The sequence below is a fragment of the Rana temporaria genome, chromosome 2, assembly GCF_905171775.1.
Source record: "Rana temporaria chromosome 2, aRanTem1.1, whole genome shotgun sequence".
In the NCBI taxonomy this organism is placed as follows: domain Eukaryota; kingdom Metazoa; phylum Chordata; class Amphibia; order Anura; family Ranidae; genus Rana; species Rana temporaria.
Genome location: NC_053490.1, coordinates 411854388 through 411879259, shown reverse-complemented (window position 1 = coordinate 411879259; position 24872 = coordinate 411854388). Strand labels below are relative to the sequence as shown.

General features: G+C 43.8%; 1 protein-coding gene and 1 long non-coding RNA gene across 3 annotated transcripts in view; one reads left to right on the top strand and one right to left on the bottom strand.

Annotated features, from left to right (window-relative positions):
* The window catches only part of PRKX (protein kinase X-linked), a 244170-nt gene that overhangs the window by 173119 nt on the left and 46179 nt on the right, over nucleotides 1-24872 (bottom strand). The window lies entirely within an intron of this gene.
* Nucleotides 1097-10108, top strand: LOC120927467. 2 transcript variants are annotated; one of them, XR_005747090.1, is made up of 3 exons: nucleotides 1097-1208; nucleotides 6875-6938; nucleotides 9740-10108. It is a non-coding gene; the product is annotated as an uncharacterized LOC120927467 (long non-coding RNA). The 2 variants fall into 2 exon arrangements; XR_005747089.1 differs by having other exon boundaries at nucleotides 9737-10108.

Genomic DNA, 24872 nt, shown 5'->3' with positions numbered 1-24872 from the left:
TCCACCCCTTGCTGTGTTGAGCGGTGTGTACTATACAGTGTATAATCAGGCATCGGGAGCGAGCGCGTCTGTAGATGGCGAACAGCTGTTCCCGCTCGGAGGTTTCCATCGGTTCGGATTGCGCCTGCGCACTCCGGAGGGAACCATATCGATAGGAGGAACCAGCTTGGCAGAACACCGGCACTTAAATTGATGGGGTTTTTTTCCACTTTAACTGTTTACCAAAATAGTTAGGCCCCGTACACACGACAGAACATGTCTGCTGAAACTGGTCCGCAGACCAGTTTCAGCGGACATGTTCGGTCGTCTACGTCCGACCGGACAATTTTCCGGCGGATCGGACAGGTTTCCAGCGGACAAATGTTTCTTAGCATGCTAAGAAACATGTCCGCTGGAAGCCTGTCCGTCGGACATGTTCGGTCGTCTGTACAGACTCACCGTACATGTCCGCTCGGCCGAAAGCCCTCGCATGCGTCGAAGTGATTCGACGCATGCGTGGAAGCATTGACCTTCCAGGGCCGCGCACGTCGCCGCGTCATCGTCGCCGCGACGGCGCGGCCACGTCACCACGTATCGTGTCCACACGGATTTCTGTCTGATGGTGTGTACAACCATCAGACAGAGATCTCCGAGCGGACATGTCCGCTGAAAACGGTCTGGCGGACCGTTTTCAGCGGACAGTCCGTCCGTGTGTACGAGGCCTTACATGCAAGGCATGCAGTGAATGATAATAGTCACAGTTGCTTGTACTCCCAACTGATGTGTCATAACTGATCACATGTGCAGCACCATGGCAAACTGCAGATCAAACAGAGAATAAGATGGCAGCTTCCTTGGCTGTAAAGGAACAGGAGGGTTAAGTTCCGCTTTAACATGGCGGAGCTGAATACGTGCTTTGCTGTACTCCAATACTCTCCTAAACGACTTAGAAATAGTCTGTGCATAGTGCTGAGAACCCTATACCGTTCTAGCTCAGCTGTTTCATATGACTTGGGAGCCAGGTGGCAACTGGCGTGTAATTTTAAGTACTATTCCCCTGAGCGCAGAGGTGTTGAAGTGCTGAATGTCAACAATGTTCACATGGCATTGAGAGAAGTCGGCTGTCAAATATAAGTGCGGCTCGGAATATTATAAATAATAAACAGCCGACTTGCTCTCCCTTACATTCGAACACAAGTCCTGACAGATGCAATTAAAGTCCCTGCAAGGTAAGATTTTCTGATATCACAGTCCATTCCATAGGTCAAGCCAGGTGGCAGCAGAGTTAATACACTGTGACAAGGGAAAAAGAGTTCCCGATTCACCTCCATGTTATTTGTACAGAAGGCTCTATATATGAGTGGGATTAGAAATAAAACAGGACTTTTCAGTTATTGGAATTTGCATTCTGACAACTGCTTGCTGTGACAGTTTACAACATGCACAATAAAAAGCTAACAGAGATAAGCTGTGGCTTCCCCAATTTAACCCTACATTGGCTTTCATTGCTGGGGCGATGAGAAAAAGAAAGGTGCAGGACAGCAGACATCGCTGGATCCTTATGGATTCAATCTTTGATTTTTATTTTGAAGGATAATTGTAGTTGAGAAGTATGGACACTGGTAATGCTGATCTCTTCTGAAAAGATTTCCCTGGCTGTCATGTTAGGGCAGCACATTGGCCTAGGGGTTAGCCCTTCTGTTCTGCAGCACTAGGTTCTTTGCTTTGAATCCAGGTCAGGACACTATCTGCATGAATTTTGTAGGTTCATGCTGTGTTTGCGTGGGTTACCTCAAGGTGCTTAGTATTCTTCTCACTCTCCAAAAGTATGTTGGAAGGTTAAAGTTGTAGATAACTCTGTTACACCACTTGTACCTACAAGTAGGCCTATTATAAGGCTTAAAGGGGTTGAAAAGGTACAATTTGTTTCCCCTAAATAGCTTCCTTTACCTTAGTGCAGTCCTCCATCACTTACCTCATGCTTCGATTTTGCTTTTAAATGTCCTTATTTCTTCTGAGAAATCCTCACTTCCTGTTCTTCTGTCTGTAACTACACACAGTAATGGGAGGCTTTCTCCCTGGTGTGGAGTGTCGTGCTAGCCCCCTCCCTTGGACTACGGGAGAGTCAGGACGCCCACTAACACACAGCTCCTTTCTCTATCTGCAAGATAGAGAGCGTCCTGACTCTCCTGTAGTCCAAGGGAGGGGCAAGCACGACACTCCACAACAGGGAGCAAGCCTCCCATTACTGTGTGGAGTTACAGACAGAAGAACAGGAAGTGAGGATTTCTCTGAAGAAATAAGGACATGTAAAAGCAAAATGGAAGGATGAGGTAAGTGAAGGAGGACTGCACTAAGGTAAAGGAAGCTATTAAGGAAAAAAATTGTACCTTTACAACCCCTTTAACTGTAGGTACTGTGAAGATCTCCTAAACTTGCACACTACCAGACCTTGAGGCCTTGTACACACGATCAGTCCATCCGATGAGAACGGTCCGAAGGACCATTGTCATCGGTTAACCAATGAAGCTGACTGATGGTCTGATGTGCCTACACACCATCGGTTAAATAACCGATCGTGTCAGAACGCGGTGACGTAAAACACAACGACGTGCTGAAAAAAATGAAGTTCGATGCTTCCAAACATGCGTCAACTTGATTCTGAGCATGCGTGGATTTTTAACCGATGGTTAGGTTAGGCGTCCATCGGTTCAATTTTAAAGCAAGTTCTCATTTTTTTGACCGAAGGATAACTGACCGATGGGGCCCACACGGGATCAGTTTTGACCGATGAAAACGGTCCTTCAGTCCGTTTTCATTGGTTTTGACCGATCGCGTGTACGCGGCCTCAGAGCCCGTGCCGTAAACGGCGGCTCCCACATGTATACGTGGGAGTGACGTCATAGCGCCCTGGCCACTCATGTAGCCGGAGGCCGGGAACCCGGAAGAAAGATCGGGGGAAGATATCAGCCCTCTCAGCAGTGACAGCGCAGTGCTCAAAGGCTTTGTTCTAAAGAAAATTTCTCATAATGTGCTAGTATGCCATGCAGGGATTTTTTTTAACCAATTGTGGTTTACTACCACTTTACATGGCCCCTATATAAATATGGCCCTAGTATGATACTCTACTTACTGTGCTTCCCTGAGAATAAGACCTACCCTGAAAAGAAGGCCTACTGTTATTTTAAAGCAGGTCACGAAAGCCCCCGAGCGGTGCTATAACACATTTATATTACAGAAACACACATTGGATTATAGGATTTTACAAGTATTTTAACTTGGTTCACACTAGAGATTCCAGACAGGCAGGGAGGGAGAGGGGGAAAGAAGACAGCACATTTCATGGTAAGACCTACCCCGAAAATAAGCCCTACTGTGTCTTTTGTTGCAAAAATTAATAGAAGACCTGGGCTTATTTTCGGGGAAACACGGTAGTGCGCCCAAGATGACTTACTCACCTAAATAGCAGATAAACCACCCCACAGGGAGAAAAGTGCTATAGAGATATGTTAAATAATAATAATAGTGTGACCTCAGCACTTTCTAAGTCTCATAACAAATAGGTAAACTAGAAGTTCTTCCCTAATCTGAAAGCTTGTTTCAAGTCACTAGCTCAAAGTACTGGAGCCAGGAACAACCAGGCAACTAGTATTTTCAGAAGGGGTTCAGCCTCCACATTTCTTTTCAGTAGAGGCTCAAGATAAACTTTTTGGACACGATGGAAAAGGAGGGACGGTGACATGATTTTCATCACATCTAAATCAGAGTATTTATAGTATTTCTATGTATGGCGGTAGTACCGACTGAGTGGTCAGTGTGCAAAGGTGAAGCCGCTCACAAAGAACCTGGAAAATAGTATTTAGCACTGACTACTACAATGATTAAGTAAAAAATAAAAATAAACAGTGCAGCATTGTTAAAAACAAGGGGTTGTAAAGGTAAAAAAAAAAAATTCCCTAAAGAGCTTCCTCTACCTTAGTGCAGTCCTCCTTCACTTACCTCATCCTTCAATTTTGCTTTTAAATGTCCTTATTTCTTCTGAGAAATCCTCATTTCCTGTTCTTCTGTCTGTAACTACACACAGTAATGTAAGGCTTTCTCCCTGGTGTGGAGAAAGCCTCTTGAGGGGGCGAGCAGGAGTGTCAGGACACTCTCTACTTTGCAGATAAAGGAGCTGTGTGTTAGTGGGAGTCCTGACACTCCTGCTCGCCCCCTCCCCCTCAAGAGGCTTTCTCCACACCAGGGAGAAAGCCTTGCATTAATGTGTGTAGTTACAGACAGAAGAACAGGAAGTGAGGATTTCTCAGAAGAAATAAGGACACTTAAAAGCAAAATGGAAGGATGAGGTAAGTGAAGGAGGACTGCAGTAAGGTAAAGGAAGCTATTTAGGGAATTTCTTTTTACCTTTACAACCCCTTTAATGATAAAAATGCAATTAGCCACTCACATGCTGTGTTATGCAAAGCACATTAATGATGGGTATGAGTCGATGTCATGGCCCTCGAACCCAGGAAGGTTTGATAAAAGGAGCTAGAATGCTCCGAAACACATTACCACGCCCTCTAGTGGCAAGTCCTTCCCAGGTGTGATGTCACATCCACCCATGCGCTCCAAGGTGGTTCCTGCAGATTGCCTGGTCCAGCTGTCCAGCTGCTTCTCTGAGGTCACAAGTGGGAGGTTCCATCTACAGCAGGGGTCTCAAACTGGCGGCCCTTCAGCTGTTGCGAAACTACAAGTCCCATGAGGCATTGCAAGGTTGACAGTTACAAGCATGACTCCCACAAGCAGAGGCATGATGGGACTTGTAGTTTCCAAACAGCTGGAGGGCCACCAGTTTGAGACCCATGATCTACAGCCTTCCCAGGTTCGTGGGTCCTGACATAATGGGCTCATACACATCATTAATGTGCTTTGCATACTACAGCTTGTGAGTGGCTAATTGCATTTTTTAGTGGTGCACCAAAATGAAAATTTTCTGTGCCGAAACCGGACGTTTAAAAAAAAAAATTGAGGGCCAGATTCACAGAAAAAGTACGCCGGAGTATCTGCTGATACTCCGGCGTACTTTCAAATTTGCCGCGTCGTATCTTTATTTTGAATTCTCAAACAAAGATACGACGGCATTTGGCTAAGATCCGACAGGCGTACGGCTTCGGGTATGCTAATTAGCTGTTTACCGCGATCCACGAAGGTACGCGCGTTCGTCGCATTCTCGTACGTCGTCGCTAGGCGGCTTTTCCCATCGTAAAGTTGCGATTGCTATTTAGGTGGTGTAAAATTAGACAGCCCATGTTAAAGTATGGCCGTCGTTCCCGCCTCAAATTTATTTTTTATTTTTTTTGCGTAAGATGTCCGGGAATAGGAAAGGACGTAACGCACGTTGCCGTTCAAAAAATTACGTCGGTGCGACGTCATTTCACGCAAAGCACGGCGGGAAATTTCAAAACGGAGCATGCGCAGTCCGTTCGGCGCGGGAACGCGCCTGATTTAAATGATACACGCCCCATTTGAATTAGGCGGGCTTGCGCCGGACGGCTTTACGATACGCCGCCGCAAGTTTACAGGCAAGTGCTTTGTGAATCAAGCACTTGCGCTGAAAACTTGCGGTGGTGTAACGTAAATTACATACGTTACGCCGCCGCATTTGTACCTGAATCTGGCCCTAATTATATATATATATCTTTTTATAGATAATTGTATCATATTCAACTTTTTAATTCATATCATGAATTTAAATGAATATGAGTTTATGTCGGCCATTATCGGCACCTTTTGAAGGGGTGTAAAAAATCCTGCTTGCTGCATTGTTGGTGCATATTTGGCAAACCGCACCAAAATCGCACCTCCCCATTGAAAACGCAGCAAGAACGCATCAAAAATGCACTTGTGTTCTTGAGTCACATAACCTATGAAAAACACACCAGAAGCAAGATCAAATTACAGCAAAAATGCCGTAAAAACACTGCAAAATCATGGGCTTTTTCGGCAGCCATGAACACTTTTTTTTGTCTCTTTCTGCACAACACTGAAAACCCGATTTTCGCCCAATAGTTTTCAGCAGCCAAAATTTCGTTGCATCACTAGCATCTTTACCATTAAAGTTTTTAAAGTGGAACTTCAGGCCAGAATAAAAGATGGGTGAACATGAAGGAATTTTATTGTCTCTTACATTAGTTACTTACCTGCCTATCCGCTCTCGTACAGTAAGCGGCACACGTGCAGCTCATTGTACAAATTTGGCGAATCAGACTTCCAGCTTATATAGACTGTTATATGGACTTCTATGCTGATTAAGTGTTTTACAACCTACCATCTACAGTTACTGGTGCAGGTTGCTCCTTGAGGCTCCATTCAGCCCCCGTTCACACCTAGGCGTATTTACGCCTGTAGTGCGACGCCGCAGCCGCCCCCCGAGATGCTGGAGGGATGATTTCCCTAGTTAGCGACATATATATATATATTTTTTTATACTACAATGATTTATGACAGGGGTCTCCAAACTACGGCCCTCCAGTTGTTCAGGAACTACAATTCCCATCATGCCTAGTCATGTCTGTGAATGTCAGTGTGTTACAATGCCTCATGGGATGTGTAGTTCTACAACAGCTGGAGGGCCGTAGTTTGAGGATCCCTGGTTTATGAGCTTCTCCAGCAGCCCGTCACATATGAGATATTAACACTTACATTGTGCAAAGCCGGACCAATATACAGTATCTATGCAACAAAGATCATACCTAGAGTACAGCTTTAAGTCGTGACAGGTTATTGCATTTAATGTGTAATTTAAGGACAGCTGTTGACCTTTTTAAGAGAACAGATCTTCCTCCCACCACAACTTATCACCTCCTCCTTTATTGTTCCTGCCAAGCCTATTAGATATCTGCTTTTTTCACAGATCATAAAAATGCAGAGGAGGAGAACACTTGGGATAAGACAACTACTTTGTGGGATTCCATATGGTATATCTAGTTATCATTATGACACGCACTACTAAGTAATATACGATTCATGTTTCAGTGCATGCGGCATACTGTATATATTATGATCTCTATACTGAACAAAGTGCTTCTAATGATTTTAAGTAAAGCGAACTGCTCCTGTATGACAGTCCAAACCAATTCCAAGTTCAGTTCCTATTTGATGAACAAGCCTCAAACTAAACAGTTCCTTTACCGTTCACTGAGTGAGCTAAAGCCTCCTTTATTTGTGTCTCACATGCTCCCCCTCCCAGACACTGCAGCTCCCAGTAGGAACGTTTCAGAACAGAGGCAGTGCCGTCAATCCAGAAAGCAGTAGGTAGGACAGGATGTGGCCAGGCGCTGACTGATGACATACAATCAGGGTTCCTCCAGGGGTTAATAGGGGATCCTTGAGCTGAAGGCTGATTGACCGCTCATCTTAACCACTTAAAGCGGGAGTTCACCCATAAAAAAAATGTTACCCTTAGATTGATGCTCATTTTGTGAAGGGGAATCGGCTAGTTGTTTTAAAATCGAAGCTGTACTTACCGTTTTAGAGAGCGATCTTCTCCGCTGCTTCCGGGTATGGGTCTTCGGGACTGGGCGTTCCTATTTTGATTCACAGTCTTCCAACAGGCTTCGGACGGTCGCATCCATCGCGTCACGAGTAGCCGAAAGAAGCCGAACGTCGGTGCGGCTCTTTACTGCGCCTGCGCACCGACGTTTGGCTACTTTCGGAAAATCGCAACGCGATGGATGCAACCGTCGGAAGCCTGTCGGAAGACTGTCAATCAAAATAGGAACGCCCAGTCCCGCAGCCCATACCCAGAAGCGGTGGAGAAGATGCATCTCTAAAACGGTAAGTACAGCTTTGATTTAAAAAAAAATAGCCGATTCCCCTAGACAAAATGAGCAGGAATCTAAGGTTAAAAAATGCTATGTCCGGGTGAACCTCCACTTTAAGAACCCGAAGGATTAGCCCCTATAATGTCCAGGCCATTTTTTGCGATATGGCACTGCGTCGCTTTAAGAGCCCTTTCACACTGCTAGCGTGACCGCTGTGCTGTACTGATGTTATAGCTGTTTTTTTTGGCCACTAGCGGGGCGTTTTAACCCCTCTAATGGCCGAGGAAAGGGTTAAAACTACCCATTAAAAGGCTCCTTGCCAAAGCGCTTTGCAGGCGATTCGACAGCGCTGCCCATCGACTTCAATGGCAGTGGCAGTTAAGAAATGGTGTATTGCAGGACTGCAGGACTTCTTTTTGGTCCTGCAATCGCACCACCCCAGTGTGAAAGCACTCAGGCTTTCACACTGGGGATGTTTGAGAGGCACGTTTCAGGTGCTTTTTTTAGCGCTAAAGCGCCTTCAATGTTGAAGGGGTTTAACTGACAATTGCGCGGACATGCGATGTTGTACACAAACAAAATTGATGTTTTTTTTCCCCAAAAATAGAGCTTTCTTTTTGTGGTATTTGATCACCTCTGCGGTTTTTATTTTTTACACTATAAACAAAAAAAGCAAAAATTTTGAAAAAAAATAAAAGAATATATTTTTTACTTTTTGCTATAATAAATAAAAAAAAAAAAAAAAAAAAAAAAAAAGTCTTCCTCAGTTTAGGCCAACATGTATTCTGCTACATATTTTTGGTAAAATATAAAAAAAAAAATCACAATAAGCGTATATTGATTTGTTTGCGCAAAAGTTATATAGCCGGATTCAGAAAGACTTACGGCAGCGTATCAGTAGATACGCCGTCGTAAGTCCGAATGCGCGCCGTCGTATATTTAAGCGTATTCTGGAAACCAGATACGCTTAAATTTGGCCAAGATACGACCGACGTAAGTCTCCTACGCCGTCGTATGTTATGTGCATATTTACACTGGCCGCTAGGGTCGTGTACATGGATTTACACGTCAAATATGTAAATGAGCAAGATACGCCGATTCACGAACGTACGTACGCCCGTCGCAATAAGATACGCCGTTTACCTAAGACATACGCCGGCGTAAAGATAAACCACCAAAAAGATGGCTCAGCCCATGCAAGGTATGGACGACAGAACAGCCGTCGTATATTACGTCGTTTGCGTAAGCGTACGTGAACGGGGCTGGGCGTAGGTTACGTTCACGACGTCGTTACGTAGGGAGTATTTGCAACGTGATACGAACGGCCCTCATTTAAATGGGGTCACGGTTAATTTAAATGTAGCCCGCCCACTACATGCCTACTTTGAATTAGGTGGGGCTACGCCGGCTGGGCTGACTGGAGGAGGAGAAAGATCACTGTTCCTAATCACTAGGAACTGACGATCTCAATCTACTCCCTTGACAGAACGGGGATCTGTCCGTTTACACGGACAGATTCCCGTTCTGCCTGTCTCTGGAGCGATCGCTAAGTGGCCGGTGGACATCGAGTTCAGCGGACCCGCTAGTTGGCTCCCTCACTCGCGAATGAGCGTGCACAAGTCGCCGTGTACGCTCCCAACGTACAATGACAGCGATTCGCTGAGGGGAGCCAACCTGCCTCAGAACAACTGTGGTGGGCAGTCCGTAACTGGTTAAGGTACTTGTAAAATTCTGGGACAACGCTTGGCAGATCTTTTAAGCTGTCTAGAAGAGAGGCATTCTGATTACCACTGTAAGCAGGGAATTCTTTCTACTGACCCTCAAATTCATTCAATAGGGGTTCCCCAAGGGCTCCTTTGGGGTAAAAAGCTGAACAAGGCTTGTATACAGGCTTGTGAATCAGCAGTGAAAATTTCCTTTGTAACATTTTTTTTTTCCCGCTGCCTTGCAAGCAGGTGCAGAGTACGCGACCATGACAATTCAGTAGCCGTGCAGAATCGTTTCCACACCATCACAGAAAGTTGCATTATGTGGACTTCATTGGAAGGAACAACAGGTATCTGTGGGACTTTGCAGAGGAACTAAGAACACTGAGTGCAGATCCACTCATTAATGAAGGAGTACACATGAGCGCTGGTGCAGTGAATGATGGGACATGTAGTCCTAAGTTCATGTAAGCGGTAAGAAGGAAGGAGGAGGAAGAATGGAGGATAAGGCAGTGAACAGATACCGTACTAATACTGCACACGTGTGAGAAGATGCACATGACATCACATACCCGTTTTTGCACATGCACTGTACAAAATTATAGTAATTTATTTGAAAAAAAAAAAAAAAAAAGTTTGGTTGCTGCCTGTGTCACTCTTTGGTAGCTTCACCTTGCTTTGGTTACTATTATTACCGATAGAGAAAGTGGTGGAAAATTCTACATTTTTCAGACCAGGAGTTGAGGGTAAATCTTCCAATGGGGATACCTATTCTAAAGCTGGCCTTATAATCAGGGCAGCCATCACAAATTTTGGGGCCCCTTACACAGCTTTAAGCAGGGCCCCCTGGAGCAGAGAACCGGGGGGGGGGGGGGATTCTGACGGAAAAAAAAGTGCAATCTCTTCCCTCCTGTCTCCTGACGCAAGATAATAACCTGGGGACCATCGGGCCCCTTACAGGTGTAATGCAAAAAAAAAAAATGAGAGTGGGGCCAGCCGGGTCTGTAAGGGGCCCTGGGGACCATCCGGCCCCTTACAGAAAATAAATAAAAAATAAAATAATGAAAATAAAAAAAAACGGGAGGGGGGCCAGCCGGGCCCCTGGGGATCACTGGCCCCTTACAGGTGTAATGCCTGTACCCCCCTGATGGTGGCACTGCTTATAATAGTAGCTTTCCATACCAACATAGGAAAGGAAAGGTAGGTCTATCAATGGGAGAAGGTTTTGTCTATAAATAGACAGTTATAGGTGAGGGCATTGGCCATTTGTTTGTACTGTTGAAATATTGGTGAGGGGACACACTGGACATCTTCGCTGCCAAAGATGTATGTGCTGGGTGTCCAATGTGCCCATAAGAAGGGGTGGGCTCCCTCCATGCTCACCTGCCTATCCATTATAATGCATGTGCTTCCACTGTGGAGGCTCTCAATATTTTGAGTTAGAACTACAGAAAATACTGGGGTACCTTAACGGGGCTCTGTAGCTTATGCATGTGTTTGCAAATGTGTGCAAACTAATCCCCTGTTTTTATCGCATACTGTTGGACAGGATCATTTGGTTGGTTGCAGGCTGGTCAGTAAATTGAGCTGGGAATTTCTTTGGTTTTGTTTTGCATGCGTTGCCCTTCCATGTGCTCCTTGCTTGCAAAGGCCAGTTATAGGTGAGGGCAGTGGCCATTTGTTTGTTTTGTCTATAAATACCCTTTACGTAAACTTCTAAAACCACCTAGGATGTACATAAGGTACCAGTGCATGTTTACCAACTAATAAGTCATTACACAGTATGACTCTTTACAACACTAGAACACAATTACTATAAATACTACTCAAGATCAAAGGAGTAGTAGGGAGTACTTAGGAGGTTGTATAAATAGTACTTGAACTGAATGGGAATGAGACCAAAACACATTCCTCACATACCTGATGCTACTAATAGTCACCACTTTAAGGTTTTTTTTTCCCTACTGACAAGTGCCTACGTTCTTATCACCAGCCAACAACCACTATCTAGATACAAAATGTTTACATATCACAATATTGTATTATGGTGGTCCACACATCAATCTGGACATCTATAGGTCTACTAGTCAGGGCCGTCTTTAATGTTGATTGGACCCTGGGCAAAAAATTTTGCTCTCCACCTGCTCTGAAACATACAATAAATATCAGCTAGACTAGCTAGGAAAGCATAGAGATGACCGCTGACCAGATGGTCACCGGTCATCTCTATGACCGTCGGAGGTCCGGGCGCGACGTTATGACAAACAAAGCTGCAATCGCGGCTGTCGGCATTAGATCACGATCTAATAGATTTTCACGATCTAATGCTTGTAAGCCTGGAGGAGAGATGTGGGGTCTTATTGACCCCACATCTCTCCATAAAGAGGACCTGTCACAGTGATTCCTATTACAAGGGATGTTTATATCCCTTGTAATAGAAATAAAAGTGATAAAAAAAAAAAAGTAAAAAAAAGTGTAGAAATAAAAAAATGTAAAGTAAAAAAAAAACATTTTTAAACGCCCCTGTCCACGGTAGCTCGCGCTTAGAAGCGAACACGCATGCAAGTCCCGCCCACATATGTAAACGCTGTTTAAACCCCACATGTGAGGTATCGTCGCGTGCGTTAGAGCGTATGAGACAATTCTAGCACTAGACCTCCTCTGTAACTCGAAAATAGTAACCTGTAAAAAAAATGAAGGCGTCGCCTATGGAGATTTTTAAGTACCGAAGTTTGGCGCCATTCCATGAGTGTGCGCAATTTTAAAGCGTGACATGTTCGGTATCTATTTACTCGGCGTAACATCATCTTTCACATTATACAAAAAAATTTGGCTAACTTTACTGTTTTGTTATTTTTTAATTCATGAAACCGTTTTTTTTTTTTTCCCCCCAAAAAAAGGCTATTGAAAGAGAAAAAAAGTTGCAATGACTGCCATTTTATTCCTTGGGTGTCTGCTAAAAAAAATATATAATGTTTGGGGGTTCTGATTAATTTTCTAGCAAAAAAAATTGAGATTTTTACATGAAGGAGAGAAGTGCCAGAATAGGCCCGGTTGTCAAGTGGTTAAAATCAGTTTACTGTATCAGATCAGGTAATGATTGCGATTGGTTGCCAAAGGTTACAACATATCATCACCACTTACTGACTGGTTGCTAGAGGTTACAGCACACATTACGGCTCACTGATTAGTTGCTAGCGGTTACAGCACATGATTTCTTCTTGTTGATTGGTTGCTAGAGATTACTATACAGTAATACTGCTCACTGACTGGTTGCTAGAGGTTACAGCACATCATCTCTTTACTGCAGAGGGGTATGATATACATATTCATGCCGCCTTTATTTTTTATATACGAATGCCGCTGGCCTCAGCTATTTACATATGAATGCTGCCGCTATTTACATATAAATGCTCCCGTTATTTACATATAAATGCCGGTTATTTACATGTAAACACATGGTCTGCAGGCAAGCCATCTGTACACAATAGGGCAGAGCTGGGCAGCATTAGTAGCAGCACTTCACACTGAGATATCAGGACACAGCACAGGACTAAAACTTTAAGGGACAAGGGAATTTACACTGGGATAGTTAGCAAGTATGAGGCAGCTGCTTTGGCCCCCACAACAATGACAGGCCCCTTTTGCCCTGCCTTAAAGATGGCCCTGCTACTAGTAGAGTAAGGCCTCGTACACACGATAGGGTAAACAGAGGACAACGGTCTGATGGACCGTTTTCATCGGTCAAAACCGATCGTGTGTGGGCCCCATAGGTTATTTAACCATCGGTTAAAAAAAAGCCAACTTGTTTTAACCACTTCCCTACGGCCGTACGACTATTGACGGCCGCAGGGTGGTTCTAAATCTCTGAGCCGCCGTCAATTGACGGCAGCTCATTTCCGCGTTCCCCGCGCGCGCTCCCGAGCGCGCAGCGGGGAACTCCTGTGCTGGCCGTGTCCCTTGGACACAGCCAGTCACAGATCGCCGTGAACGGCCAATCGGAGCGGCCGTTTCCTAGGCGATCTGTGCGGCCAATGAGAGATGATCTCATATGTTTACATATGAGATCATCTCTCATTCCCGGCTCTCGCAGACAGCGGTGCTGTCAGGGGAGAGAGGAGACGGATCTGTGTCTCTTGTACATAGAGACACAGATCGGTCACCCCCCCCAGTCACCCCCCTTCCCCCACAGTTAGAACACTAATTAGGGTACACACATTTAACCCCTTCCTCACCCCCAAGTGTTAACCCTTTCCCTGCCAGTCACATTTATACAGTAATTAGTGCATATTTATAGCACTGATTGCAGTATAAATGTGAATGGCGCCAAAAATGTGTCAAAGTGTCCGATGTGTCCGCCATAATGTCGCAGTCGCAATAAAAATCGCAGATCACCGCCATTACTAGTAAAAAAAAAAATAATAAAAAAATAATAATTCTGTCCCTTATTTTGTAGGCGCTATAACTTTTGCGCAAACCAGTCGCTTATTGCGATTTTTTTTTTTTTTTACTAAAAATATGTAGAATATGTATCGGCCTAGACTGAGGATAAAAATGTTTTTTTTTTAAAAAATTGAGCCATTTATTACAGCAACAATTAAAAATGTTTTATTTTTTTTTCAAAATTGTCGCTCTATTTTTGTTTATATCGCAAAAAATAAAAACCGCAGAGGTGATCAAATACCACCAAAAGAAAGCTCTATTTGTGGGAAAAAAAGGACGTCAATTTTGATTGGGAGCCACGTCGCACGACCGCGCAATTGTCAGTTAAAGCGACGCAGTGCCGAATCGCAAAAAGTCCTCTGGGCAGGAAGGGGGTTTAAGTGCCCAGTAAGGAAGTGGTTAAATTTAACCGATGGATTCCTAAATGATAGGACAAAACCGATCAAAACCGATCGTTAGTAGGCACGACCATCGGTTAAAAATCCACGCATGCTCAGAATCAAGTTGACGCATGCTTGGAAGCATTGAACTTAATTATTTTCAACACGTCCTTGTGTTTTATGTCACCGCGTTCTGACACAATCGTTTTTTTAACCGATGGTGTGTAGGCGCGACGGACCATCAGTCAGCTTCATCGGTTAACCGATGAAAACGGTCCATCGGTCCGTTCTCATCGGATGGACCGATCTTGTGTACGCGGCATTAGAGCTAAAGTAGAATACACTATTGCTTTCTAAACTTGGGAGTTTAGGAGCTTTTGGCGTTTTTTTTAGCCAAAACTCCTAAGCTTAACTCCATAAAAGCCTACGTGTAAACGTACACATGGGCTTTTACAAAAGTTTAGAAGCTGCTTCAGTTAGGGGATCTTCAACCTCCCTTAGCCTCCCTCTCCTGAACGTGGAAGCATCACGTTCAGGATAGAAACGTTTTGACCGCAGGCCGCAAATTGTGGCGCAAGCCACGATTTTGCAGCGTTTTCCTGCATCAGTTGGTCAAACTAGGTTTTGTGTACAGGTGTAGGTGTAGGTGTAGGTTTTGTGAAGTCTTAATAATGGCATAGTAACAAAAGGAGTCATTGCTCATGCAAACAAACATAGTAAGCCAGGAATGGGAAGTTTGCTGTAGCCAAATGTACAAAACCTTACTTTCATGAGGGAGCGGTTGTGTCATCTAAAACATACCTGATTCCAGGTCTTTACAGATCAATAAACAAATGACCAAAATGAAAGGTCAGTCCACAAGCAGTCCTCAGAACCCAGCTGTTGATGGCCCCCAGATCAGCAGGAGAAAGGTCATCACAGAAATGTTACCTATATGCAGGGCCACTTGAGCTGCATTCGGCAAGCAGTGAACATCTAACAAACCACACACAGAGGACCTTACTGGGGTCAGCATGCTGAAACTGAGACAGTGAACTCAGAGTGATATTAACAAACAGAAATACATCAACTTTCTGATAGAAAAATTTGAAGATTTTCCATGCACCAAGTTAACGTTACAGCCCAGGTTCCACGTAGTGTTGCACTAGCCACCTAGCCACATAACAAAGCTATGCGGCAGTTTCTGTCACTCTGATCTGGTTCCTTTAGTACATATAGTCCCCCAAGCTTTCCCCTATAGGTTCTTTAGTACATTCCCTTTACAGGTTTGTGTGCATAGGCTTGGTTTTTTGCTTCCGTATTGGTGAAAAAGTTTAGAAGGATTTGAAGCTTATTGAGCAGCTTTCTCCTGTGCGTATTGTTGCATTTTCTTTGTGTTTAAGTAAACACTAGGGCTGAAACAACTAATCGATTAATCGACAACTAATCGATTATGAGATTAATCGATTATCATTTTCATAATCGATTAATCGAGCAGTAACATAATGGGGTTAAAAAAAAAATGAAAATTAGCCCTTTATAGTACAAAAAGAGCAAATCGCTACTGTAAATATTACTTCAACTGTCCCACGGGGTGAAGGCTCTCAATGACAAAATGAGACAAAAAGGGGCTCCATAGTGCGATATCGTTGAACAATAATATTTAAATATAAAAGCATCAATGCACTTACTGTTAAGATGATATACAATCACGTATAACCATTCACAATAACAACGGCACTTTCGCTTGGCCGCGAGCGGAAATGATGTCACCCGTCTACACCACGGCTCCATACCCTATGATTAAGTGGCGTGAACAGCCACGTAACACGTAAGGGAGGTCAGGGAGGAGAGCCAGTGGTGACATAATTTCCACTTGCGGCCGAGAGCGGAAGTGCCGTTGTTTTTGTGAATGGTTATACGTGATTGTATATCATCTTAACAACCCCTAGTTTTACATTGAAATTACTGCAAAGCCTATGCTAAGATAGAATTGGGTGCCTTATTAAAGTCCAAATTTTAAAAAGTATAGTTATAGATGAGCCCGCAGTGTATCCAAAAACACATCATCATATGCAGGATAGTCTTAGATTGTGACTATAAAAAAAAAAAATGGATCCCCAACACTTCCTTCCTGTAGTCCAGGCATCCATATGCATCATGGAACATTGCTGTCATCTGGCTCCTTCTTCCTTACCTGATCTGCCCTCTCTCATCTCCTGACTTCCTACAGTCCAGTGTTTCCATTATGTTTGCACAACTAAAATGTATACAGCAATGAGGAGTAAGAATGCTGTCAAGTAAATTATAAGAAAAGCAGCAGAAGGGTATCTGCTTCAGAAAATTATAATGATTTATATCATATTGATGCCTGTTTAAAAGAGATGGACTTAACAATAACAAAATGTATATTCGCCTAGTTGGATCCGCTGGCTCCAAGACTGAGACCCCATACACACCATTTGATTTTCTGCAGATTTTTGTCTTCAGACTTACCAAAACCATATACCGGTAATAAGAGGTCAAGCCTTAGGAGTTTCAAATTGTATGCAATCAGGAAGGCCCTTGCACTACATGGTTTTGGTAAATATGAAGACCAAAAGCTGCCGAAAATCTAATAGTGTGTGTACGGGGTCTAAGAATTGAACAATCAAAGACCATTGATCGCTCAGTTCTCAGTGTTCCATGAGCAGAAAGCTGATGACTGTCAGTCAATGGAGGGCTAGGCTGTGGAGGGGACAGGAGGGGCTGGCTCAGGCTCTCAGCAGTTCACTGAGAGTCTGAGCCAGCTGCCAGTCCAGGCCTCTGGGCAGATCCCAACCATATGAGCCTGGACCAGCTCTGTGACATCAACCGACAGCGGCAAGAAAGAACTGCACACCTGTGATCCATGGGAGAAGTATAGCTAAAAAAGCTATACTTCTCCTTTAACCACTTAAAGACCAGCCGCGCGCACTTGTACTGTGGCAGGTTAGCTCTCCTGGGTGAATCACCGTAATTGTACGTCATCCCTTTAAGAGCTCTAGGGGGCCCGGGGTGCGCCGCTGATGCGCGTGGCCGGCTGGTGCGATGCCAGCTTGCCACCCATGATCGCTCCTCAGAGAGTCAGAACGGGGATCTGTCAATGTAAACAGACAGATCTCCTTTCTGTCAGGGGAGGAGAGACAGATCTGCTGTTCCTATTGCTTAGGAACAGCGATCTCTCCTCCTCCAGTCACTACACCCCCCCCAGTTAGAAACACCTCCCTAGGGAACACTTAACCCCTTGATCCCACCCTAGTGTTAACCCCCTTCCCTGCCAGTGTCATTTATACAGTAATCAGTGGCAATTTTCAGCTCTGATCGCTGTCAGTGGTCTCAAAAAAGTGTAAAATCTGTCTGCCGCAATGTCACAGTCCTGATAAAAATCGTTGATCTTCACCATTACTAGTAAAACAATATCTAATAATAATAATAATAATAATAATAATAATAATAAAAATGCCATAAATATATCCCCTATTTTGTAGATACTATAACTTTTGCACAAATCAATCAATATACGCTTATTGTGATATTTTTTACCAAAAATATGAACAATACATATTGGCCTAAACTGATGAAAAAAATATTTTTTGGGGGGATATTTAATTTACATGGCTTGACAAATTTGCTTGGAATCTAGGAGCCAGCTAAAAAAGTTAGGAACCAGAAAACGCACCCCGTCCCGTCGAGCTTGCGCGCATAAGCGAACACATACGTTAGTAGTGCCCGCATATGTAAACGGTATTCAAACCACACATGTGAGGTATCGCCGCGATTGGTAGAGCGAGAGCAATAATTCTAGCCCTAGACCTCCTCTGTAACTCAAAACATGCAACCTGTAGATTTTTTTAAACGTCGCCTATGGAGATTTTAAAGGGTAAAAGTTTGTCGGCATTCCACGAGCGGCCGCAATTTTGACATGTTGGGTATCAATTTACTCTCCGTAACGTTATCTTTCACAATATTAAAAACAATTGGGATAACTTTACTGTTGTCTTATTTTTTAATTAAAAAAGGTGTAATTTTTTCCCCAAGAAAGTGCACTTGTAAGACCGCTGTGCAAATACGGCGTGACAGAAAGTATTGCAACGATCGCCATTTTATTCTCTAGGGTGTTAGAATAAAAAATATACATAATGTTTGGGGGTTCTAATTAGAGAGAAGGAGATTGCAGTGAAAATAGTGAAAAGTGACACACATTAGAATTGCTGTTTAACTTGTAATGCCAACGGCTGCCACCAGATGTCGCCAGCTCACAGAAGGAAGAGCTTGGTACTTCACAAGGCCGCAAAGCCGAGGCCTCAATTACCGGCCGTCACGGGCCCGCTACGATAGGATCCTGTGCCTCCGTGCGCCCCACCTCCACCACCGCGCGATCGTGGCGGGCCCGCGGCGGCGGGTAATTGAGGCCGCGGATTCGCAGCCTTGTAGGCTGCAAAGCCGCGGCCTCAATTACCGGTGGGCGCCAGGTCACAATTTCTTGTCGCAATTGCGACCTGGCACCCGGATATTGTCGACCCCTGATTTATTATACCAAAAAGTAAAAAATATAAGTAAAAGATATATATATTTTTATTTTATTTTTTCAAAATTGCAGTCTTTTTTTTGCTTATAGCGGGGAAAAAAAAGGGTGATCAAATAACGCCCAAAAAAGCTCTATTTGTGGGAAAAAAAAGGACATACATTTTGTTTAGTAACAGCGCCGCACAACCGCAAAATTGTCAAAGTGACGCAGTGTCGTATCGCAAAAAATGGCCTGTTCATTAAGGGGGCAAATCCTTACCGGTCCTTAACTATTAAATTAGGACATTAGGTCAACTTTAAAGCGAAACTTCTAAAAACAGTTAGCAATGTGGATACCACCATCCTGCTTTTCTATTCCCATAAAAAACATTCAGGAACCCATGAAAATACTTCCTTACCTTAAAGTGGAACTAAAGACAAAACTTTGTTTTTTTTCTTCCATTTTGGATAGACTAATGCCACGTACACACGATTGGAATTTCCGACAACAAAACCGTGGATTTTTTTTCCGACAGAATGTTGGCTCAAACTTGTGTTGCATACACGCGGTCACACAAATGTTGTCTGAAATTCCGAACGTCAAGAACGCGGTGACGTACAACATTATGACTAGCAGAGAAAAACGAGGTTCAATGATTCCGAGCATGCATCGAATTGATTCCAAGCATGCGTAGTATTTTTGTGCGTTGGAATTGCATACAGACCATCGGAATTTCCGACAAGAATTTTTACTGTCGGAAAAATTGAGAACCAGCTCTCAAACATTTGCTGTCGGAAATTCCGACAGCAAATGTCCGATGGAGCATACACATGGTCGGAATATCCAACCAAAAGCTTACATCGAACATTTGTTGTCGGAAATTCTAATCGTGTGTATGCGGCATAAGGGAGGATATCCCATTTGGGGATATTTAACGTCACTTCCTGTTCCAAAGCATGGTCACTGGGACTAGTGTTCCTATTTAAAAATATCCCACCTATTCTTGTTCTGAGAACAATCCGAAATTTGAGGTTTTCTATTCTACTTTTACTTTCAGTGATAATTGCAGAGGGGACAAATAGAGAGGGTGAATCTCTCTAATGGGGCACAGACAGCAATAAAAGCCTGGCAGACTGTGGACAGACCCAATAGATATGAAAGGCAAGCTGTTGAAGAAAAAAAAAGTACTACACTGGACACTACTATCTAATGCCCCGTACACACAATCAGAAATTCCGACAAGAAAAACGTGGATTTTTTCCGATGGAATGTTGGCTCAAACTTGTGTTGCATACACACGGTCACACAAATCTCGTGGGAAATTCCGGCCGTCAAGAACACGGTGACGTACAACACATACGACGAGCCGAGATCAGTGAAGTTCAATAGGCAGTTCGGCTCTTCTGCTTGATTCTGAGCATGCGTGTTTTTTTGTGCGTCGGAAATTGCATACAGATGAGCGGATCTTCCGATAGGAACTTTTTCCGTCGGAAAAATAGAGAACCTGCTCTCAATCTTTTGTTGGTGGAAATTCCGACAGCAAAAGTCCAGACTTATGTCAGAATTTCCAATCGTGTGTACGTGGCATAGGAAGCTAACGGCAAAGCTTCAAGGCCACCCAAGTTCCCTGGGGTCTGTTAACCATGGGTCGCACACTTCCTACCAGCTGACTTTGACCATCACCTCCTTGAACTATGCTGTATGCTACTTACTTGCTCTATTATGCACGACTGCTAAGATTTCTCCCACCCCTTTCCACCGTCTGTTGGAACTCAGACCCTTGCCGTTCACTCCCAATTGAATTGGAGATGAAAAAAAATACAGGTTAGACAAGAATTAGCTTTCAGCATCAAAGATATTTGACAAAATTTGAAAACCATATTATCACGGGTGATGCATCAAGGGAGGGATTACATGGGTTGCACATAGTTCTGGACAAGGAGTCTCAAAAACGCCCAATGCAGTCACACTGAAGTACCAGCCCAATTTGTTTTAAGATCATGCACTACCTGCACTACCTGGTCTAATTATGTAAACTTTTGATGACAAAGACATAAAAATATTTACATCACCGTAATGGAACCATTACACACAGGGAGTTGTAATTCGGAAACTAGGACTTTTCATAGAAAAACATGAGTCACGTGCCTTCACAGTCCTGTCCAGAATCCACATGGAAACCCTGCTCAATTTACCGTATATACTCGTATAAGCCGAGGCACCTAATTTTACCACAAAAAAAGGGTGTCCATCTGCATGCCTCACTGTGCCTCACTGTGTCCATGTGCATGCCTCACTGTGTCCATGAGTCACTGTGCCCATGCCTCACTGTGCCCATGACTAGACTGGCGTTTAACATGGGAGTCTATGGAAGGGGTGCCTGACTTTAAAAAATCGGTGCTCCCCAGTCGTAGGTCCCCCAGACAACATACTTTGCACACTTGTAGAGGAAAAATGGGGCTATATGTGTGCCAAGATCCGTGTCCAGGGGACCTACGACCGGCCAGTACCGGGTCCCCAAATTCACTGGAGAAATGACCGTTTAACATGGGAGTCTATAGAAGGGGTGCCTGACTTTGAAAAATCGGTGCTCCCCAGTCGTAGGTCCCCCAGACAACATACTTTGCACACTTGTAGAGGAAAAATGGGGCTATATTTGTGCCAAGTTCCGTGTCCAGGGGACCTACGACTGGTCAGTACCGGGTCCCCAAATTCACCGGAGAAATTACCTTTTAACATGGGAGTCTATGGAAGGGGTGCCAGGCTTTGAAAAAAAACGGTGCTCCCCGGCCGTAGGTCCCCTGGACAACAAATAAAGGCCGGCCGGTACCGGGTCCCCAAAGTCCGGGAGATCAGGCACAAAAAGGTTAATCAAGTATAAACCGAGGGGGGCATTTTCAGAACAAAAAAATGTGCTGAAAAACTCGGCTTATACTCGAGTATATACGGTATATGGGGCATTATGACAAGTTTATAACAAAACTTTGTAAAACTGCAGCGTTTTCTAAGAAATCATGAGTCATTTTCTAATTTGTTTTATACATTGCTCTTTAAAAAGCACACCTATACTCAAACATATAGCAGATATAGATTTAGTAGTACTGTTCTATTACTGAATGAAAATAGCACCTGTGGCTCTCTTCAGTAGTCCGTCACATAATCAGTGCCATGGTCTCTATGCCAAAGGGGTTTGGGGGATTTATGCTTCGAAAGAACTGGCAATTAGGGGCTCTGCTGGAATACTGATACTTCCAGCTGGCAAAGACTATGGGAAGTTGGTATTGAAAAAGTAGCTTTTATCAGAGAAAGATAAATTCATCCTCCCAAAAAATACAATTCATGAGCCCTTTTCATTTTATGTGCTTTTTATGCTGCATAAATATACTTTAAAGGCAACTGAATCAAACATTGTCCTCTTCTCTAGCACCGCTTTCCAACAGGTCCTGTCCATCATTTTCCTCTTGTACGTCATAGGGAGCCAGCTGTCCACTGGTTCTTACCAAGTCTAGAAATATATTGCTGTATATTGCAGTTTACCGATCCTTATGCCACGTACACACGACCGACCGTTTTTCATGACGAGAAAAATGCCATTTTTTAAATTGGTCTTGAAAAACGGTCGTGTGTATGCGAGCATTTTTCTAGATGGGAAAAATGGGCGAAAAAAAAAAATGTAGAACCTATTTTTTTCTCGAAATTTTTCACATCGTGAAAAACGGATGTGTGTACGCTTTAACGAGGGGGGGGGAACGTGCATGCTCAGAAGCAAGAAATTAGCAAAAGCAGCCCAAAGGGTAGCGCCATTCGAATGGAACTTCCCCTCTATAGTGCCATCGTATGTGTTGCCGTAGGTGTTGTACGTCACCACGCTTTGCGCAAGCATTTTTTTTTCACGAACGTGTGTATGCAAGGCAGGCTTGAGAGGAATCATGACAAATCGCGTCAAGAAAAACATAGTTTTTTTGCATGACATGAAGAACGGTATGAGGCATAAGATGTAGTGGCTGCATTTGTTTTTTTCATCCTTTATTTTCATCTGTTGATCCAGCTAATAAAGCCGGCCATAGACGGATCGAAATGTATCCGGTTCAGCAGGAACCGGCCGAATTTCAATCCATGTATAGGCAGGTTGGTTGTAGTGAAGTCAATCTATGGACTTGTCGTTTTTTTTATTCAATCCTTGCCGGATATAATAGTGATGTGTGGGGGTGTCATTAAGAATGAATCCATGACAAATAATTCTGAGAATTAGCCGCTTGCCGACTGCTTCACGCAGATATACGTCGGCAGAATGGCACGGACAGGCAAAGCAACGTATATATACATTGATTTCAATCCTGCCCTCTATCGAGTGCAGGTGCGCTCCCAACATGGTCTCCATGACCGTGCCCACGGGACCTGCGGACTTGATGACTGCCGGTGTCCCGCAATCGGGTCATGGAACGGCAGAATGCCTTTGTAAACAAGGCATCTCCCTGTTCTGCCTGGTGACATGTCACTGATCGTCTGCTTCCTCTCATCGGAAGCAGCGATCAGTGACGTGTCACAGTAAGCCACGCCCCCTAACAGTTAGAATCACTCCCTAGGACACACTTAACCCCTTCCCGCCCCCTAGTGGTTAACCTCTTTACTGCCAGTCACATTTATACAGTAATCAGTGCATTTTTATAGCACTGATCGCTGTATAAATGTGAATGGTCCCAAAATAGTGTCAAACGTGTCCGATGTGTCCTCCATAATGTCGCAGTCACAAGAAAAATCGCAGATTGCTGCCATAACAAGTTAAAAAAAATTATAATAAAAATACCATAAAACTACCCCCTATTTTGTAGACGCTATAACTTTTGCGCAAACCAATCAATATACGCTTATTGCAATTTTTTGGGCCAAAAATATGTAGAAGAATATGTAGAAGAATACATATCGGCCTAAACTGAGAAAAAAATTGGGGATATTTATTTTAGAAAGGTATTTTCAAAATTGTCGCTCTATTTTTGTTTATAGCGCAAAAAATAAAAACCGCATAGGTAATCAAATACCACCAAAAGAAAGCTCTATTTGTGGCAAAAAAGGACGTCAATTTTGTTTGGGAGCCACGTCGCACAACCGCGTTATTGTCAGTTAAAGCGACGCAGTGCCGAAACGCAAAAAGTGGCCTGGTCATTCGGCAGCCAAATGGTCCGGGGCTGAAGTGCTTAAAGCAATATTAAAAATGTTTTTTGAAAAAATAAAGCCTATTTTGAATAAACTGATAAAATCAATTCATCCCCAAAGGCTGCATTCACACTATAGCGTACTGAATCGCGGCGTTTTGTCCCGCGAATTGCGGCGGCAAATAGCAGCGTTTTGTACCGCGATTCGGGGCGATTGTGAATGCAGCCTGTGACCCCCTCTATGGAGATGGTTCACGTCTCCTAGCCGAACGACGCCTGAAAAAAAGGTCCGGGACCTTTTTTCAGGCGGCAGGCATCAGGCGTCCGGCGTGGAGATGTGAACCATCTCCATAGAGGGCAATGCTAAAGCATCCCTCTGGCGTGTCGGGGCGGCAGCGGCGTTCACACTACAGGCGTATATACGCCTAGGTGTGAACGGGGCCAAAGAGTTTCTAAATTTTGTTCTCCAGGAATAATCAGACAAGATCTAGGAGTTTCGTTCACACTTTATGAGTCACCTTGAAGATTTCTTTTTGTACACGGTTTCTATGTAATCTATACGTCTTCCATTGTAACCTAGAAGGTATAGCTTTCACAGAAGTCAAAACCGCACTCATAAAACAACCATCAAGGTTAGAATTAGAATAATATGTTCCCAAATCTTGCAAACAAGGTGATATCTGTCAACCATTTCAAAAGTTAGCTGCGTAATCTTTTTGAGGAAGATGGTAAACCTGTTCAAACAAAAACAGCAGCTGCTTTGCTCCGATTCGCAGAGCTCAGGAAGTAGTGCATCTGATCACGTCTCCATCTTCTTTCATCATGTTGCTTTACTTCCTCCATGAACCAAAACAGTTGTGAAATAATGCAGCTGGTATTTTTACAGCAGTTTTTATGAG